Consider the following 19,275-nt stretch of genomic DNA (forward strand, 5'->3'; position numbering starts at 1 on the left):
GACCTTCTCAGTCTTGCATCGTGCGGCTCTCTAAGCCTGTCTCCTCTCTGCACATCTAGGATCTGTTTCTGACACCTGCAGTCAACAAGGGGCTGTGAGGTAATGAAAGAAGCACCTGCAGACTCCAGTTGAACCCTCAACTTACCACTTCATTTGCTACCGAACACGCTAAGACAGTTTCTTCATCCTGTAGGGAATTCACAATGCCCTCTCCACTTCTGAGCATTATTGAAGGGGTCTAATATCTAATCACACAGTCAAATGCAAATGTTTAAACACTGGAGGAAGGTCGGTGTGGATGGTATTGTGGAATCCAGTGGGCATCTTAGTATTCCAATAAGAAAGCTGTGTAGGCTTTGTTAATTGTTATCTTATCTGAGCTCCATTTTTCCCAAGTAATGAACCTCTCAAAAATGAGTAGGTCTCCCAGAGTAAATACTAAAGTTTCCCTTATGAGAAAGCATGGACAATACTTTTCATGAGTATTACTTAAAAGACATCACCTTTTCTTCCTTTATGTTCTCCTCTGTTGAGTGGAATTTGAAAGTAATGACTGGTGCTCCAGCAGTCATTTAGAATAATGAAGATTCTTGCCTCACTTTAGAAATCTCAGAGTGAGTATAAGAAACCTGGGTCCCTGACAGATTCATAAAAAATGCAATCCGAGACCTGAATGATTGATCCAGAGTGTCTGCATGAAGAAATGGAGCCTTAATGTGTTTAAACAAATGTAAAATTTGAGTTTTCTCTTTTTTATAGTTGAATCTGATACAGAACAAAACAAATGCACACTCTGGTAAAATGATGGGTTTCAAATCAATGAAAATCATTAGTAATCACACAGCTCTGGTAAGATTGGTATGAGCTAAATATTGATGAAACTCTGCTTTTATTGGGGCTTCACTGGCCAGAGGTTTCAAAGTCTTCTATCAGGATGTTTTCAATGTTGAATCTGTGAAACAACTGAATCTGACACAACTGTGAAGTTATTTTTAAAATGTGGATTTCTTGGTCCCTCCCTAAATTATAAGTAGAATTTCTGGAGAAATTAATCACAAGTTTTCATTTTATCAAGGTCTCCTATGATTCTTGGTTATACTAAATCTCAAGAACTAACTTAAATTTTAACTTCCATTCAAAATGACTGAAGCAAACAAGGGCTGGAGATGTGGCTTAAGCAAGGCCTTAAGTTCAAACCTCATACTACAAAAACAACCAAACCAAACCAAACCAAAAACCATAGCATGTGTGAAATGCTAACCTCATGTAGACTCGAAGATAAAGCATTACGAATGTTCTATAGAGAATGCTGCACCTCAAAACCAAGCAACATTTTTATCTGTTTTTCAAGTGTACTTGTAACATTTACCATTTGTTGAGCTCTAAAGCATGACCCAACAAATTTGAAATAATTCAAGTAAACCAGAGAATACATTCTGACCATAGTAGAATTAATATAGAAATTCAAAAAGATATTGAGAGAAGCCTTGAGTATAATTTAAAATAATCCATGGGTCAAATGTCTTAAAGTTACATTGGAAATTAGGAAATATTTTGCATTGAATGATAACAAATGCTGTGTCCACCTGCCCCTCATTGATGCTTCTTCTTCTGCTGACTTATGAAATCTTAAGCCCAGGAAAGGATGGGGACAGCTTGTTCTGAAAAACCGGTCTGCATGAAGACCCTTTCCTAGAATGTGGGAAGGGGGACACAGGCTGGGTGGAACTGCAAAGGGTCCTCAGGCCTGTGGGGCCTTGGGAAACAGAGCCCACAGGATATGTCCACAATGAAAAGACACCTCCTCACCCTTCTCTAAAAATAAAGGGTGGAGGGAGATGCTGGAAAAGCAGGGAAGAGAAGAAAGTTAGAGTCTTAAATACATATATTATAAAAGGAAAACGACCAGAAAGCAATGGTTAGCTGTCTATCAGAAAGATTAACAAAAGAGCTGGTGGAGTGACTCAAGCAGTAAAAGCAACTGTCGATCAAGCATGAGCCTCCTGAGTTCAAACCCAGTGTCACCAGAAAAAAAAAAAAATCAACAAAAAGTTATCAAAAGAGTAGCAAATTAAATCTGAAGAAAGCAGAAAATAATAAATGCACCAACTGGTATAATATAAAGTCCTAGAAAAAAACACAAGAATTTATAAACATCTACACTCTGTGAGCAGTTTGATCCGCATGTACTATTGGATATTAAGAGTTGTATAACCATTGTCATTAAAACAGCATGGCATTCTTAGTGTAAGAATACACAAATAGAGTACAGAGTCCAGATGGAGATAAAGTGTTTACAAATATGAACACTTGATTTATGACAAAGAGGGAGTAAGCACAACAAAACAAAACAGTGGGGAGAAGATGATCTTTAATGAAATATTCTAGTCAAGTAGAAAAAAATGACTTTGACCTCCATCTCATACCTTACTCAAAAAAGACTACTGTCAGGCAGATTGCGGCCTTTAATATGAAAGAAAAACAATAGTTTGTAGAAGATAAAATATTTTCATGATACTAAGCAAGCAGATCATACCAAGGGCAGGGCACTAATGAGAAGGGGATGGTAAAAGAAGTGAGAAAGGTGAATATGGGTGATGTACTTTCTATATAAGAATGAATATAGAATTTTTTAATTTGTTGAACTCATCATAAGAAGAAGACTAAGGTAGAAAGGAGAAAAATGGAGGGGATGAACCAATCCAGTATACAATACACATATACTTGGAAATATCATAGTGAAACTCTCTATATAAATACCTTAAACAAACAAAAGTACCTCTTTTTTTCCTCAAAAATGGAGGACAGGAATGTAAATCAGGTCCTGTCTGGGGTATTGGTACCAGTGGGAGGGGGAAGATATAGGGAAGGGGTTTAGGAAGCTGAATATGGTAGAAATATTATGTACTCATGTATGAAAATGGAAAAATGAGAGCTGTCGAAACTATTCCAGGAATGGGGCGGAGATAAGGGGAATGATGGAAGGGTTGGATTTAACTAAAACTTTTGTAAATGTGATGATGGACCCCCAGCACAACAATAATATGATAATAACAAACCACTGACTGGAAGATATTTTAAATATATACAACCCACAAAGGGGTTGTGAATCAATTTTTTTAAAGACAGACGAAATTTAAAAATGGACAAAACAGTTAACATTACACATGTAAATGAGCAACAAATGCATGACAAATAAACTCAAGGAAAATTAAAATTAAAACCTGATGGCATTATAAACTTACTAGAATGACAATTTCAAATATTGGTGAGGACACAGAGCCATGGAACTTACCTATTCAAGGTGGGGGGGGTAGTTAACTGGTACAACTACTTGGAAAAACAACATTTGCATACCCTCCAACCTCACAGTTTCCCTCCAGATATGTGCCTGGGGTAAATGCTCACATCTGTTGCCAAAAATACCTGCTGGTGATGTGATATCAAATGAAGCATATAGCTTTGTCAGTGAAGAATTCTGCCCAAAGTATTGACTAGACCTGAATTTACTCATGCTTTTAAACCTAATTTTCAGTTTATAGTATATGCAGGATAAAGAGAAATCATGTACCATGAGAAAACACTCAGATAAATCCGGAATGTTGGATTCTGTTCAAAATGGTCTGAACTCTTCCAAAAGTCACTGTTGAGGAAGGGAAGGAAGGTGAGCCAAAAAATATAACACCAAATGCAACATATGAACCAAGACTGAATCTTGGATGAGGAAAAAAAATAACCTATAAAAGACAATCTGTGACAGTTGAGAAATTTGTGGACTAGATATCAGATGTTATTATAAAGTTATTATTTTTCCTGGTGTGAAAATGATATAAAACATGTCCTTATCTCAGGAGCTATGTGCTGATGTATTTAAGGTTGACATGTCATAATGTCTCCACTCATTTTCAAATAGTTAGCAAAAAGACATACACAGAAATAAAAGATGAATGGCTGGAGAGGCAGATCTGAATGTACTATGAGAAATAAGACAAATATGCTAAAATGATGGCCCTTGTTTAATTTAAGCAGTGTGTATTTTAGTAGTTCTTTAGACTTATTTATGGTCTTCAAATTTTAATTAAATTTCTAGGAATATATTTCAGAGACATTTTACACCTAGACTTCTTTAGAAGGTTCAAATAAGTTCTACTTTACTTTGAGAAAACAGACTCCCAGAAATCCTAAGATATGGATTAGAAATATAGTTAGATAGAGAGGATACGAGAACTTCAAGCAGAGAGCTTAAAGTCAAAGAAAACACTCTGGCTATACATCAAAGTTCTGGTTCGTGAATGTACATGTTTTAGGTTAAAATAAAATGCTTTGTGCATTATGTATCACCTTTCAATGATTCCCATAACTACATTTTCCCAGCAATCCAATTATTAGGGTCAATTTTAGTGCCAGGAAAGGGAGCATCCTCTGTGTATTTTGTGTATGTAAAAAAATGTAGCATCCAGCTAATAACTGGTCTGGTGATAATGATTGGAACAGCCATCCAGCAGCAAAGAGCTTCTAACAGCACTTAGAAATTCTGTTGAGCATTCCAAGAGATAACAGAATAAGTGGACACTGTCCGGGACTTGTAGAGCCTCCATGCAACATGCAGAAACAGAGGGATGTGTGGGGTTAAATCTTGGAGATAATGGCTTTGGCACAATCACTTCCCCAACATCCACCTTAGTTTGCTCATACCTAGCTCACACAGAGGCATAGGAAGTGTCTCTGTAGCTGCTGTATAATGTGGACTCACAAGAAATGAATTATTGGTGGTATTACGTGCAGGAATGTCTGGCAAAAAGAATAGGGTTCTTGAAGGAAGATTGTTGCTGGAGATGCTAAGGAAAGGGGTTCTGCTTGCTTGGAAATTCTACAGGATGAAAATGGGATAAATTTCCCAAACGTGCTCAAGACCATCTGATTCACATAAAATGGCTAGAACAATTTTCTTCAAAGGATGCTTCAAAGGCCCCTTGGCATCAGTATCACCTGCATTTGTTCATGATGCAGGTTCCCAAGCCAAGCCCCGAACCTGTCAAATCAGAAGCTCTGGGGATTGGGCTTGCGAAGCTACATTTTAATGGGTTTGAAATCTATTGAGTGTTGAGACCATGTTTTCTCTGTTCACTGCTATATTCTTCACCCTGGCAGAATGCCTGGTATGTGGAGGTGGTCTATAAACTCAGTAATTTGGTGGACAAAAAGATCAATCAACAGCATGTCACTTCATGACTCTTACAAATGGGGCATAATAGGAAATTTGATTTCTGCCATTCCTAACATCTCCCTTTGGTTACAAGTTGCTCTCTCTCTCATCTCCTTTTGGTATCTTTAGGGTCATTGTTACCTGATTTTATCACAGTGACTTGCTCAGGCCAGAAGAGGGTGGCCCCTGGGTCCTTTCCCTACCAGAGAAGTTCAGCTTATGAGCTAGATTTATACCCAGCAGTTCCAGGTACACTTTGGAATGACCTGAAGTTTGGCTTCCATCCTAGATAAATTAAATCAGATCACTGGAATTGTGGTCCAGATAGTCTTCAAATGTCCCCAAGTGATTCTATTACATTCTGAAGTTGAGAACCACTGGCAAACAGTAATACCTCTAAAAATCCAGTGTTAGGTGCAAAAAGGGGGAAATGATTTATAGCACAATACCATTGGAGGATATTAAAATTTAATATATACACAAAACAAAGTTGTATTTTTTCAGAGATGCTAAAACTTCTAAGGACATATATGAAATCCCAGGAAGGAAGGAAAGAGAGCGGAGTAGGAGTGAGAATGGTGGGGAGATATGAATTAAGCTGAGCAAGGTCTTGCACAAGACCTCATAGCCATAAACTAAGGTGACATCAAGTCACTGACTAGAGCAGTTATAAGTATCAGACGTAGTGAAGTCGACATGCCTTATCTGTGAATTCTCATAACAACGATGAGATAGAGATTATTATTTAGAATTCTTTAGAGAATTTGAGGCTATTAACTCAGGTCCTACAACTACTAAGTGACAGTTGGGTATAAGTCCTATCTGCCTGGTCAGAGTCAAGGGTCTTTGCTCCATTGGTTGTCTACCTTGGTTTTTAGCACTTGCTGGAAGGAAAGGTGATCTCCCCACCCCTTACCCACAACCTCTCGGAATGACCGCCCGGGGGCAGTCAGCACATGCTTCATCTTACACCCCTTGCCTAGGATGGAAATAAGAATGACCATTCAATGCTCTGTGCTCAAGGCAGAAGAAAATCTACGTACAATGTTTATGACCCATATACATCCTATACCAGTGTCAGTTTCCTCATGAGGACCAATAATGTTTGTTTGGTTCTGGAAACAGAAAGAAGCCTCATATCCTGAATTAGAGAAAAAGAAGATGAGGGCCTGGGTGGAGGAGAAAGGGGACTCAGATCTCTTCAATTTCCACCAGGCATTCTCTAACTTTTGCTACAAACTCAGCATGTGGACTGTTTGTTCAACTTCATATCCATTGTTCACAGTACCCATCTCTGCTACCAGTTCATAACCCTTTGATATTAATTATAATAGTATATTTATTGAGGTAGGCACAAATATTAGTCTGTTAGAGGCATGGGAATATAGCCTGAATTACCAGCTACCGGCTAGGTAGCAAAGATTTCCCAGCTAGTAAGTGATGAAGCAGAATAGACAGAAAGACTATGCTCTCATTATCTGGGTTAGGGCCCTTCAGGGCGATTGAGTCTCTGACTGCTTTCCTCCACTATCAACTGGATGGCCAAGTTTCCAGGTAGAGTTGCCTGCCTCACCCCCCAGCAATGTATATTGCAGCACATGGGCATAGAACACATGAAGCTAACTTAAGTATGGCCCTTTGTATCAGTTTTATATGCGGCTGCTTCTGTAGGGAAAATGTAGAAGCTTCGGGATCCTATCCCTCTTCCTTGCTTAAAAATATCTGCCCTGCTTCCCTACCACAGTACCTAAAGTCACCTTGCTGGCTTGTGGAGTTAAAAGCTTTCGTTAAAATATAAATCTCTATCCTGATGAAATCTGAAAGAACTTTATTGTGCATAAAACTCAACTTGAAAACTTATGGAAAATGCAGGTGCTTGGATCCCAGTAGCAAGATTCCAATTCAACAGGTACAGAGTGGGATTCAGGTATCTGCAATTCTACAAAACACTTCCGGGGATTCTGATGCTGGTGTTCCTTGAACCCCATTTTGGGAAATAATGTTTTAACATAAACCTTTTAACTTTAATTACTGAATAAGACTCTTGGCTCAAAGGTGAGCTCAGTCTATGCTGATCACTTCTCTATTGGGCAGAGAGGAGAAGTCCACAGTTGCACCTCCTCTGACCTGGTCTTTGTCCAGTTTAGAGCTATGCTCTTAGTTCAGAGTGATGAAGTGTGAATGTGAACCCTAATTCAGGATGCTCACCTGCAGACTTGCTGAGTTTTGGGTAGACACACATTTAGGCAATGGTGAAGACTTTGTGCTATCTCAAGACTTCACACAGTATTCCTCATCTTTCTGAGCTCACTCAAGACATACAGGTGGAAAGAGAAACATGGTATTTGAATTGTGATGACATTGTGTTGAAATATTCTCACATCCTGCCAAGGTCTTGCTGTTACCACAGAGTGTCACATGAGGGCACTCTAGTGAATCAACAAGAGCAATTTCCATAGCAAACGAATAGATTTTGGTTTTTATTTTAATTGAGCTTCTTTAGCCCAGAAGGATCATCAGACCTTCTAACTGCGTTTTTGCCAGCTCATGCTCAGTGTGTGTGTGTGTGTGTGTGCGTGTGTGTGCATGTGTGCATGTGTGTGTTGCACACACATGTTGCAATGATGTGGGGCTGGGGAGTAGACAGGAATAGAAGTTGATCAGGGACTGAAAGGAAGGAAAATTAAAATTATGAACTTCAGAGGTGACTCAAGACACTGTTTCCTGCACTGTCATTAAAACATTCCTGCCTTTTCCTACAAAGGGGGAAAATACCAGCTCTCTAGGACAGGGAGCCTGGTGCCAGAGGATCACGCAGACAGAGTGGCTGGTCAGTGTGGAGCATCTCTTTGGGTCTGCTTTTGTGGGGCTTGTTCAACCTAACCTCGTGGATACCCCACCTTGCCATCAACCCTCACGAGCTGAGGACAGGCCAGGCATCTCTCTGGGTAGCTGCCCATATGAAGCTCAGTCCCCAGAAAAAGCAGCTCTAGTTCCACCTAAGTCACAAAATCACAATGCTCAAAGGGAGCAAAAGTCACTGGAATGCCTTCATTTTCCCCATTCAATTGTGAGGCCCAAGGATCCATTGAGATCTGAAAGTAGCCTGATTTTAACATGCTATAAAATAGTGAATAAAGTCTTGGTTGTTATTGTTCCCCTTCCCCAGCGTTTTCTTCTCTCACCCCTTCACATCTTCAGTGGAAGCTTTTAATGTGCTGTTGGGTTCTTTTGAGTCTGTCTCTGTGAGCACATGAGAGGAAACTTAACATTTGTGCCCTCTTCACCTGGGAAGGTTACTCAAGAGGCTAACGGGCCCAACTAGAGCCTGAAGTCCCCTGGACTGTTCTGGGCCCCCAGAAAAAAATGACAGAAGGTGAGTGATGAGGGACCTTGCTGCAGGACAAATAACCCCAAGCCAGGCAGTGAACTTTGAAAGGCTGGTTGCCAGAATGAGACCAGGGTCATGCACTTGCCGTCCTTGGAGGTTGGCTAGCTTTTATGCTCATTAAATGACAAAGTGTGCTGAAGTTGTTTCTTCCTGAATATAAGGCCAACTGGTTCTGTTAGGACAATAATGAGATGATCCTTTTGGGGTTGTCACACATGGCACATAAAGGATTGGTTTGGGCTGTTTAGTGGGCACAATCATTTAAAGCTTAGATGGGCAGCTCAGAGGCAGGTGGAAAGCTAAAAGTGAAGTTTCTAGACCTTTTCTGCTGCTGACTTGCTGTGAGTCCAGAGGGGCATGTCTCCACTCTGCTCTTCATGTTTTTCCTCTTTTGGTCTGTGTTTTCTCTCTCTGGTTACTTTGAGCTGCAAGGATTTACAAGTCCATGCCTATGTGAGGCTCAAACATCTGTGTACAGCATTCTTAAAAGGCCTTTGCTCTTTCTGCGTGCATGGCTTTGGGACTCGTTTGGAATTTTACTTATTCTCCACCAGATTTAATTTCAATACAAGGTGAGTCTTTTTCCTACCCTCTGGTATTAACCCTACGTATGTCAGAGGCAGGAAGTGATTGGAGCACATTCTTATGGAAAGTTTTGACTTCTCTTCCTCTTCTTTCTTGGGAGCCTTTTGCCCATCCATATTAAAGCCCAACTCTGTCTTCCTTCACATTCCCATTTACAGGCTACACAAGATAAGAATTTCTCAGCAAGATCACCCTGGGTCTTTCCTCATATAAAATTTGAGTGAGTTCTTCTTTAAGGAATGGATTCTGCTTTTGTACTTTCCTTTTAAAGTTTTCTTTTAATGTGGTCAGGGTGAAAAACACTAAGGACAGAACCTGTACAAGTTAAAATTACTTTGCTTTCTCCTCTTAAGCAAAGGTGACAGGTCTCTACAAATGCTGCATGTACAGATGCCAAGTAGAGGCAAACTCAGTGCTGATTTCACATCGAGGTTGAAAATGGACTTATTTAAAACTGACAAGCAGCCACCCATAGAGTAATTTATGCTTTCTATTTTATGTGATGCACTTGACAACATAAATAATCATATACGAGGGCCTCTGCTTGGCACCAGCAAACAGAACACTGATTATTTATGTGCACACAAGGGAGGGTGGAAAGAATTCTAACCTTGAACTCCAGGCCTATTAACTATTTAGGATCCTAATCTCAAAGCTGAATACACAAGTTTTTGTTTTGCTCACACTTAATATTTATTCATTTATTCCCAAAAGGGGCAAATAAAAAGAGTAGAAGAGAGGGTTTTAATTTTCTAATTTGCAGATTCACTTCTGGCTCAGTACAGTGGGAATTTTAGTGGGCATCAGAATCTCAGGGAGCTTGATTAAGGTATTGGTTGTTAAGTCCTGCCTTGTAGAGTGTTTTGCTCTGTAAGCTGTGTTGGGTGCAAAGCTCTGTATTTCAGCAGACACCCCACAGTGATCGCCATGCTTCTGGACCATAAAGCTTGCAGAGTAGGACAAATTGGTGTCACATATATTCAATTTTGTCCAGTTGTAATTTTAATTTGACTATTTTATATACCCAAAGCATTATTATCATAGTTGAACTTCATTCAGTAGCATTTTTTAGACAAGACACACGAAGTAGAGGCCATGTCTTCTTTATCTCTCTAGTTTCAGAACTTAGTACACTGCTTGCAACACAGTCAACTCTCAAACACTGAATCAAAGGCGCAGCTGTGATTTAAAATAGCTGCCACCTCAGAGCTTCATCACACAGCCTCAAACTCTGAAAGTCAAAACCCAGACCCATCAGACCTTTCAAGAGGTCAGTGGTGCATTTTTGCCCTAATGCATGCCCTCAGCTGCATTCTCTTTATTATCATTTGAGAATCTGTAACAAGCAGCTTATCTTGTTTCTCAGCTTAAGGGAAATGAAGAATTAGAGGAAGTGCCTCAACACCTTTTCCTTCCCTTCACACCACCCAGTTCTGCCAGGGATCCTTTGTCCATCAGTGTACCTGTCTGAAGTCACTCATCATCCAGGACTTGGCTCAGCTTTCACTGGGAAATCTATTGTTACCATTCTCACCTTCTCTTCCAATCTTCCAGGGCACATGTAGATCTGCTAGCTCAGCATACTGACTAATCAAATCTCCATTGCCTTTGCTGGCGCTCTCCACTCCTCACCCCAATTTTAGAGATTATGGTAGGAGTACAATCCTAATTTTACTTCTTTGTTCCTCCTTCCCACATGGCCAAGGTCTGTAGTAAAAAATGCAAGTGGTTTCGAAGTCAAGGAGTGTTGAAAATGTTTAGTTTGTACTGTTCAAATAACAACTCAAACATATCCTGCCTTAGACTATATTTGTCTTTTTGTATATATTGAATCCATCCCAAGTCCTGCTATGTACTTTCAACAAATCTTGCAAATCCCCCACCTTTCTCCATTCCATACCACTTCTCTTGCTAGTTGAAGTTACCATCTTCTCTCACTTAGAGTTTTGCTATAAGTTCCTGTTTGTTGTTCTCAACTCCCATTTGTTCCCCACCCTGTAGCCAAAGTGATCTTAAAGTGCAAAATGATCTTACCTTCTCCATTGCATGGTTTCCCATCGCTCTTTTAATGTACACAGAGCTTCTCAATTTGAACTACACAACCCTTCCCACTTCTCCATCATCATCCTACAACAAGTTCATCTTGTTCTTTCTGTTCCAGCCACCATGGCCTTTCAGTTTCTCACACTTTCTCTTAGAATACCTTCTGCCACAGGGCCTTTTCACACACTACTGCTTTTATTTGATCTTCATGTCTTCATCCAAATGACTGCTGTTTACTGTGCATAACTCAGCTCAAATCCTTCTCTAATTTCCCTGTTAAGTCAAACTCCGTTCACATAATACCATGAATCATCTTCCTTCAGAACAAACAATGCAGTTAACTTAAGGCAGTTTTAATTTTATGGCTATCTTTGTCTCTGCAAATTGGCGGCAAGCTTCATGAGAACAGAAGCCATATCTGGTTTTGCTCACTATTGTGTTCCAAGTATTCAGTCCAATGCTTATCAAATTGCTGGCACTTGATAAATATTTGTTGAATGATGAATGTTGGATAGATTCATTCAACAAGATTACATGTGAATGGAGGAAGTGAATTCACATTAGATATTGTCATTTATATTTAACATCTCACCATCTAGTGGGGAAAAACAGACTTAGAGACTTAACTTCAAGCGTGTAATAGAGGGTTGACCATAGAGGTTGGGATTCAAAGGAGAGGGAAATTAAATATGCCTAAAGGACTCTGGAGTCTTTATAGAGAATGTAGTATATAGCTGTGTCTTAAAATATAAACATGAAATTTTCAAATGAAACATTTTTTTTAAACAGATGGGCAGTATTTTCAAATGCATGAGCATGTGTGAGAATTGTGTGGCCAGTGTAGAGTGGGGATGGTTTGCAGTGATGGGGTGTGGACAAGAAATGGTAGCAGATTGAAGTGAAAGGTATTGCTAGGGGTACTGGACTGTAAGAAACAGAATTAATAGAAGTATAAATAAAATAAGTTTCAGGATGCTTTTGTGTGAGGAAGTTCACTTAGATCAGAGTGAGGAATGATGGGAAAAAAACAGAAAGGAACTAGAGAGAACAATGAAGAAAAAACTTCAAAAGTTTAGATGAGAAAAATACATGGGGCCTGAACAAAGGCAATGATAGCAAGGGTTAAATGGAGAGATGTAAGGGAAGAATCAACAGGACTGGGTGATCTAATGGATACGGGCCTTGAGACAGAAGGAGATGTGTAAGGCAGGTCAAGTTAAGTAGACTACAAAGATGGTGGGATTGTTGACTAGCATAAAAAGTAATCCAGGAAGAGCGGCTTTAGGTATCAGGACAGAGAGACATAGTTCAATTGGGACCATGCTGAGTGTTAGGGCCTATGGAGTATCTAGACAGCCATGCTCAGGGGAGGGTTGCACAATCCCAAGGCTAAACTCACGTGCGTTCCCATAATCACCCATTCAATGATTTGTCCTCTGACAGGGTGGTGATGACCTATAAGGAAATATCATGGCTGTGTGTCTTTAAAAAGTCAATAAGCACTATCCTGTATGCCTGGATCCAGGTATAGTATCACCATAAGGACGGACCGCTCAGGTTATAATTTAATGGAGGAGGGGCCATCAGGTGTCCTCTAAATAACTGAAAGGTACCTCTTGTTACTCAAATGGAGCTTTGGCTGGGCATTAGCTATCAACATGTGGTAGCAGGCTAGGCAAATGAGTGGAATGGAACTCTATTAAGATTTAATATTATCATAATAGGACACAGAAGATGCAAATGATCATTACATTCAAAGTATCAGAATCAGATACCTACAAAGAATCATTAAATTCAATGTCTCATACTTACCTGCAGAGTCCACTCTGTGTCCTGGGGTTTCATGTGGGTGAGAACGACCATCTTCCCTAGATTCCCATTTATTTTAAATCATCCTTGAGTTCTTCATCCATGTCATAGTCGAGGCACCTTGGCTCTTTAATCTCTTAGCAAGAGGTGAGGACAGCACCTTTGGCTTTTGCTCTTGGTTAAAGGTATGGACTCTAGAGGCAGAGAGCTTTGGGTTCAAATCTTGGCTTGACTGCTTATTGACTCCAGGGTTAATTTTATTCTCTGTGCCTCAATTTTAATTTCTATTAAATAAAAATAATTATAGCTATTGCAGGGTTTTTGTTTTGTTTTGTTTTTGATGATTTGTGATTCTCTCAGGGGATTGCTTATTGTTTAGGAAATGTCCAATAAATGTTAACTTTTAGTATTGGATCTTGAATTTTAGGGATTGCAAACTACTGCATTTTGCTTGATAATCGTCTTTAAAAAATAAACTGAAACCTAAAGATAAACATATACACAAAAACAAATATGATCATATACAAATTTATGTATAGAACATGTTTGTAATTGTGGAACTACTCTATGAAACTCGGGGGAGGAGGGAGAGGAAGAGGGAATGATAGAGCACCAACAATATCAAAATACATTATATCTGTGCAGGTAAAGTGCATAGTGATATGTATTGAAAGGTGTTGAGTAATTGTGGGTAGAGGAAGAAGGTAGTGGAGACACTTTGAGAAACTCCTTTGAACATTGACTTTGGAATTAATAATGAAAAAACAGGACTGTAAGATAGGTAGTGTGTAAGGCAGGCACTTGTACGAGGGGAGGGTAAATGGAGGTGATGAAGGTGAGGATATATGGTTGATGGGCTTCATATACAGATACAAAATAGAAGGGTGAGACAGGCACCAGTGGCTCATACCTGTTATCCTAACTACTCAAGAGGCAGAGATCAGGAGGCTCACTGCTGAAAGTCAGCCTGGGAAAATAATGTGCAAGACCCTATCTCAAAAAAGCCCATCACAAAAAAATGGCTGGTGGAGTGGCTCAGGCTGTAAGCCCTGAGTTAAAATCTCAGTACCCAAAACAACAGAGAATGGTGAAACCTCTTGCAATTTCTTTGAGTGGGATGGGGAAGGGTTTGGAAGCAGAGATGGTAGAGGCAATCAAATCGATATATAATTGTAAGGCTATTCAGAATTGTCACAAAGAATCTCCCCATACAACGAAAATATCCTAATTAAAAAAATATAACCCACATCCAAAAAAGTTGATTTTTAATGAAGAAACATTGATAACTAGCATGTTATACAAATACATGATATTACCATTATTACATTATTATAAAAATTTATGTACTTCAACACAATAAAATAAACTAAACATAAAGACCTTTAGAGTAGCAGGTGCTCTCCAGTCTGCTAGGGCCCACTAATTCCCACTCTTCCCATCCACACATTTTTGTTAACCTCTGGCCCCTGTATATTTTTAAGTCTCCACACCCCAATGCATCCCAACTTAAGAAGTCACTTCAAATTGTGGCCTAATTATAGGAGGAAGGACTGTTTTTTTCTAGTCTTTATAATAAAGTCTATTTATGTGAGGGTGGCATCAACATGGATGTGATTAGAGAAAGCTAAGAAAAATCTCATGGATGTTGAAACTCCACCATTAGAGAACAATTTCATCCAATGAAGTGCCCTGGGATTAGGGACAGAGAAGCAAGGGTGTATAAGGTTGGTTTCAAATTCAAGCAGCACTTTGAGGCGCAGAGATAAATCTCCTGTGGATCACTGACCTCCAGCCAAACATCGCATGGCGTTTAAGCCTGGTGTGAGGCTCTCCAGTGGTCTCCTTCTGGGCTGCGCCTCTTTATGGTAGGCCAGGCATAGACATGGTTCTTTGTCACAGAGGCCCATTTTTTTAGCTGCCTCATGGTGTCTGGTTTTGGAAGACCTAAGACTTGAGGGTACATAGAAAGGACAATTGAAGGTGTACTCCCTTTACCCCATAACTCAAGCTGGGTTTTTTTCCAGGAAGCAAGGACACAGCAAAAATAAATTCATGAATGAGGTTAATTGCATTTAATAACAAAGCTAGTGCCAGGCTGTTTTTAAACACCAATTCAGTGACTCACGTCACACAACTGACTTTAGCAAGAGTACAAGCGGACTGCTCTCTAAAAGTCACTCACAGCTGTCACAGTTCATTCCTGTCCTTCTTGGAAAATTCCAAACAGAGGACATATGCCGCAGATACTGCCTGACCTATATGGTTCTGATGCTACCCCCTGGGGAAAAACTTGATTGCATTCAATAACAAAGTGAGCACCATGCTGTTTTAAAATTAAACTTTCCTTGTTAAGGGAAGGGGTATTATCTGTTGCCTATGACTTTTGAATTTAGAAATGTCTTAAACAGCCCATTAAAGAACAGCCTCAGCCATTTTTGCTTGTTTGTTGCTTTCTCTTGTTTTGCTTCTGCTTTCTTCTATGTAGGGATTACCTGGAGCAAAATGGGGAAGTAAAGAAAGGGAGGCTTCACCATGCTTCCTCTTTGTACCTTTTTTCTGATCTTTGAAGTGTCAATATACAGTGGACCAGTGCCTTGGCTATTAATGGCTAAGCTACTAGCTGATTGAGCTGGGGACTTAGGAAAGTTATTCCCTTTGGGGGCCCCAGCCATGCCATCAATAAAATGGAGAGTTGAATCTGTTGATGTAGCATAGTTTAGTCTCTCCAGTACACATTAGTCCCTCCATGACACATGGACCTTGAGGCACTCACTTTCGCTCTCTCTGTACACCCGTAACAGGTATCACTAATCAATCTTATCCCTCTTTCTGAACCCAGCCTCATGGCCCCTTTTCAAACAAGAACCAATGGAATGGAATCATACTTAATCATAAGTAGAACTTCATTTGCCATTCTACTCTAACTGTTCTGACTCCCTCTCTCCCATACTCGCTTATGTTAAAGTAGCCACATTCCCCTCTATCTTTAAGATAGAAAGGTGGGACTCAGGGAGATGTTTTTTATTTTTTGGACAGGGTTCTGCTGTGTAGTCTGGGCTGGCCTTAGATTCACCATCTTTCTGCCTCAGCTTCACAAGTGCTAGGATCACAGGCGTGAACCACTATACTCAGTTAGACTCGACAGCTAATGCTTCTTTGAATTTGGACAATCTGTGTACCTATCATTCTAAAGCCGACCTTATATATTCTTATTTGAGTGAAGTTATCAAAACTAAAAAGTAACACACAATGCTATTATACCTTCATCAGCTCTTCAAAGTCTAAAATTAAAGAACATCTCTGCGCATTGTTTTGTCCTGGGCCAGGTGAAGCATACTGGACTGATAGAGTCACAAATATCAGGTAAGAAAACCTCTTCTCTCTGTAAACGCATGCATTTGTCTGGTTGAGGCTTATTTCCAGTTGATGTGGCTATCAGCATATAATAATGGAATCTGGAAAATTCTCTAAATTAGGAAAGGGATTTGAGGAAAGGAAGGTGGGGGCATCACGTATTATAAGAACAATAAGACTCTTAGTTTGCAATATAAGAAGAGTAGCAGCTACGAAGAGTATTTTAAGACCATGGCCAGATTTGCTATCTAAGTAAGATAGCAAGGGAGAAAAAAAGAAGAGGGCCTCAGAAGTTTAGTCTTGACAAAATGTGCTTGTATGCAGACTCTAAGTAAAGTGGCAACATAAGTTATTGCCCAAATTAGGACATATTTGAGAGTGAAGGGTGTGCTATTGATAATTGCAGTTGGGGCTGGGCACAGTGGCTTGTGCCTATAGTCCTAGCTACTTGTGAGGTGGAGATAGGGATGATTGTAGTTCAAGGGCAGCCTGCAAAATTAGAGATAAGGGTAAAATAGTTTCTGCCTGGTAGCGAGTGGGAGAGAGAGAGGGGGTGGGGAGAGAAGGGAGAGAGCGGGCGGGGGGGGGGGAAGGGGGGAGAAATGACCCAAACCTTGTATGCACATATGAATAAAAAAAAAGGGGGCAGCCTGGATGAAAAGTTTATGGGACTCCCCTCTCATCTCAACCAATAAGCTGGGCACAGTGGTGGGCACCAGTCATCCAAGCTGGACAAGAAGTGCAAATAGGAGGATTGTGGTCCAGATCAGCCTGGGCAAAAAGTTAGTCCATATTCAGAAAATAACTAAAGCAAAAAGGGATGGGGGCAAAGCACAAGTGGTAGAGCACCTGCCTGGCAAGTACAAGGCCCTCAGTTCAAACCCCAGCACCACCAAAAGATAATAATTGCAGTTTTACAACAGGTGTAAGTTAGCGTGTGATCACCACAACCATAAACCTTCCCAATGCAGAAACTTCTGAATGGGTGAGTCAGAAGACAGTAAGTGACTAAAATATATTTGAGAGAAGAGCAGAGTCTATGAATACTGTCTTCTTTCCATTTGAGATCATAATACATTGGAACAAAGTTCAGATAAAGGCACAGAAAATGTAGTTTTATCAAAAACCAATCTGTTGTTTATAATCTATTTTTGGTGCAAAGTGTGTGTGAATTGGGAGAAGAAATTCACTTGAAAATAAATTTTTACATTTGAAGAAGGGAATGCAATTCTTAAGGAATAAGAAACTCAAATCATATAGTCTTGAAACCAGCTATGTAGCTTTAGCTATTAGAAGTTTCTATCTGGTCCCAAAACAGAAGTGACACTTTTATGTTGAGAACACTGCAGAACTTTGCACAAGGACCACTTGCCTGTTCTAGTATTAACTGAGATTTTCTAAAGCAACTTACCATATTATTTAGGCTCACATAAAGCCTGAGTATTTAACAGACTGTCTGCTTTTCAAATAAGAATGTGAAGACTAACTTGGGTCAGTGTCCTTATAATGCTACTTATGGTTTGAATATGAAGTGTATCCCATAAACTCATGTATTGAATGCTTGGTTCCACAGCTCATTAGTGCTATTTGGGAGGTTCTAGAAACTTGGAGGTGGGACCTAGCTGAAGGAAATTGGTCATTGAGCTCAGGTCCTTGGGAGTATCTTGTGCCTGCTCATTCCTGTCTCTCTCTCTTTCTCTCTGCTTCCTGGCTACCACGAGGGGAGTAACCTCCACCACATGCACTGCCTCACCATAAGCCCAGATCAGTGGAGCTGAGGCTATGCACCGAACTCTCTGAAACTGGGAACCCAAATAACACCTTCCTTTCCCAAGGTGCTGATGTCAGGTGTTTGGTCACCACAATGCAAAAGTAACTAATATAAGGTTTCTGTTCTAGTGGGGAAGTGGGAAGAGATTCCCAGCAGAGGGAATCACACAGGGGATGACTGTGAAGAGAAACTTCAAGAAACATCAAGGGTACAAATCTGACTGTAGAGAAGTAAGACAAAAGCCAGGGGACAGAGCACAAGGGGCCCTGTAACCTCCATGTTACTTTAGATTCCAAGCTGGGTGAGAAATGAGAGAAATAACGTTTTGTTATTTACAGCTGTGTGAATCCTGAGTGAGGGAAGAGGAAGCAGGGAGATTGATGAGAAGGCTGCCACAGTCTTCCAGGCGTGTGGTGATGGCAGGCAAGAGCAGTAGCAGTGAGCAGGTGGAAAATGGAGAGAGCAGGATTGTACTCCTTGTCATCCTTGGGTATGGTCATCCTAAGTATCCACAGAGGCTTCGTTCCAGGTTCCCTCTTGATACCCAGATCTGTGGATGCTCAAGCCTCTTGTACAAAGTGACATAGCACTCAAATACAACCTACGCACATCTTCTGTCTTTCAGTCATCTCTAGATTACTTATAATTTCTAATGCAATGTTATGCAAATAGTTGCAGCTAAATGCTATGCAAATAATTGTTACATTGTATTTAGGGGAATAATGACTAGGGAAAAGTCTTTACATGTTCAGTTCAGATGTAATGTTTTTCTCTGGATATTATCAGTCTGTGCTTGGTTGAATCCAAGCATGTGGGCCTATGCGTACAGAAGGTGACTCTATACTGAAGGCCAAGTGGAAGAATTTGCTGATAGATTATATGCTGGCATTGGGAGACAAAGAGGCATCTAGGCTCCTGTTGGTAGAATCGCAAATGTCAGGTTGGAAACAGGAGTGAGGAGTTGAGAAGGTGGGCAGGACCTCATTTGAAGTTCTTCTCAAATTGAAGGATTTTTAATGTTCAGTGTAACTTTGGATCCCTAAAGGATTCATTGGGGAGTTTTAATCAAAGGATAAAAATCACTTCACTTCCCCTTTGGGAATATCATTCTGGCTG

Source organism: Castor canadensis, chromosome 8 (genome assembly GCF_047511655.1).
Source record: "Castor canadensis chromosome 8, mCasCan1.hap1v2, whole genome shotgun sequence".
Taxonomy (NCBI): Eukaryota; Metazoa; Chordata; class Mammalia; order Rodentia; family Castoridae; genus Castor; species Castor canadensis.